A 2,932-nucleotide genomic window follows, 5' to 3' on the forward strand; every position below is an offset into this window, starting at 1 on the left:
CTTTCCAAAAATAAATGAAGTTGATGGGATTTTGGAAATTAGGTTATTTAGAGCCTAATTAAGAGACCTTTTTAAGAGATTTTTGGGAGGAGGCAGCAAGAAACTATTCTGGAGATTGGAAGCCAAGAACAAAGCAAGAAAACAACAGAATTGGAGGGAGAATCGAGATCACAAAGTTCTAACTATTAGTTCTCTCTTACTTTTGTGTTTTTCTTATTTTCTTTGACTTGGATTCATGGCTAAATTTCTTTGGATATTGTCTTTATTAGATATTATGAGATAATTTATTTTCTAGGATTACAATTGAACTCACATGTAATCTAAATTTTTAATCACTTTCTTGCTTATTTTCAATGGAATTTGAATTGTTTATTCCAATTTGTTCTTAATGCTTTTAATTGCTTGGCCACCAGTTCAATTGATTTAAGAACCTAAACAAACTTAGGAAAGGGAGTTTAGTGTAGACTAAAATTGGGATAGCTTATGATCATATTACTTGATTTGCGTATAGGATAGGGATATATAACCAGATTTGAACCTGAACTTAATGAGTCTGTTTTTATTTCAATTCACATAGGATATAGTGTTTTGGTTAAAATAAATATTTTTATAAGATGAGTCGGGAGACCCTTATAAATAATTTAAGACTCTAAGTTAGCAATTCAAACCATTGAAATAAGTTAAGGAAGAGAGGTAAGATTTAGATGAAGTGTGAGAGATATTGTAATCTTAGGCTTATTTGATTTGATATTTATTTGAGTATTTATTATTTTGATTTTTCTTAGTTTAAATTTGCTAACTTAGTTTTATTTGATATTATTTTGATATTGTTTGGATAAGATTAAGTTGTTATAATTTTAGTACTTAGTAAACTTTTAGATCAATTCCCTGTGAGATTAATACTCTACTTGCTAATATACTGTCTATTCGATACGCATACTTGCGTAGTAGAATTTTAACTGACAAAAACAAACGCTCTTAAGAAAAGGATCAATTATGGACATCATATAGTCAACTATTGAAGCTAAAACTTGAAAGTTTAAAAGGCATAGTTGACTACAGATGGTTGTTAGACATGGATTTCAAAAAACAAACAACTAGTTTTTTGTTGCTATTAACTCCAACGGCTTCATGACTTATTCAACTATAAAAAAGGCCATTTGGAATAAATCTATGAGGTTGAAAAAGAGAGAGAAAGGCCAAACTCTTGAGAATCCAAATCTTGAAAAGAAAAGAGAGAAAAACCAAACAAACGCAAGCATTCATACTTGAGTTGAAAACTTTTTTGTGCTTTCATTCCAATCCTTGTACACTTACTTTACACAAACTTCCTCCTTTGTACTCATTTAGCAAAATCCACCTTTTAGAGGCACTCTTGCTATCCATCTTTGTAAACACCCTTGTAAATATTCTAACTTAGTCTTTAAAAGTTAGTGTGAGTTGTGCTTGCTCCCATGAAAAAGTAAATTATGGGTTATGCTTGCTCCTATAAAAAGGCAATTGTTAGTTGTGCTTGAGCTCAAAAAAGGAAATTTGTAAAGGTTTTCCTTGATCTTTGTTAAAAAGCATTTTTTACAATAGATTTGAAACTCCTTAACTTGCTAAGGGAGAGAACGTAGACATTTAAGAAAGCCAAACCTCTATAAATTATTTGTGTTTTTATTTACGATTTTCCTTCTTTAGCTTGTTCAATTTCTTTGAAAGATAGCTTTTTGATTCACTCATTTGAAAAACATTTCGCATTCTCAAAAAGGATTTTTTATATACCTCTAGTTGTGCATCTTAATTGAAAAAGGACTTGTTCTAAATTGCCATATTTTTCAAGTCATTAACACAATCAAATTTCTCGTTTCTTTGAAAACTATTCCCTAGAATCGACTATTGAATCTTTATAGTTGACTCTAAATAAGTTTATCATTCTTGAAAGGGATTTAAAGAAGTATTGAGTTAAAACATCTTAAGGGTCCATTTCTATCTATTTTGGTTTAAAAGTCACTAAAATTTTTAAAGCCTAATTTACCCCCCTCTTGGATATATTTGTTACTTATCTATTAAACTAACATTTCTAAAAGCATGGAAGAATTTATGGATCAATTATATTCACATCATTTCACCTAGCTTATTGGGCAACTTAGTTTTAATGCTATAGTCCCTTTGCTTGAATTGGGGTGTACATTCATCATCTCTGAAATTTATAAACGCTAATGAATATTTATTTTTGTCTTCAAGATTTATTTTATTTTTTTTAAGATGATTTAATAAGTTTCGAGTTTAAACCCTAAATCAAATGATTTACTTTGTTCAGGGATAAACATTTGTTTTACCAAAAAGTAATTACTTTTTTTTATTATTTTTTTGTTTTCAATCCTTAATCAATAGCATTTAATGCTGTCATCTACCACGCGGTAGTGACATCATTAAAATAACATATTAACCTACTATATGACATATGATGTGGTATAAATGTGCTAACTATACCATCACAGTTAGTGAAAGAAACTTAATTGATCCCAATAAAAATTCAATAGTTTAATTAAACATAATAAAAAGACAAAGACTTATTTGATTTTTTTATATAATGCAAAGCCTTATTTAGGTATTTAGGTTTTTTTTAAAAAAAAAAATCACTTATGAGCAGACAAGGTCAAAGAAAATATTGTTGTAGAAGTAAAATCTTGTCCACAATTCTTTAATCTTGAAGGTAACAATATTCCTATCCCATAGAGCTATTTAGGATTTTTTTTTTTTTTGTTTTTGTTAGATCTCACATATATGAATTAGTGGTATTTTGTCTAAATTCAATATAAATTAAAATCATAGTAGTTATCTAAAATTTAAGATTAAAAATTCCACCAAAATCAAGGCCACTAAGAGGCTCACCATAGGGAGCTGACTGCAGAAGCAAACACAAAGACAGACAAGCTTCTTTGGC

Source organism: Theobroma umbraticum, unplaced genomic scaffold, assembly GCF_002168275.2.
Source record: "Theobroma umbraticum cultivar Fairchild unplaced genomic scaffold, ASM216827v3 scaffold_477.0, whole genome shotgun sequence".
Lineage (NCBI taxonomy): Eukaryota > Viridiplantae > Streptophyta > Magnoliopsida > Malvales > Malvaceae > Theobroma > Theobroma umbraticum.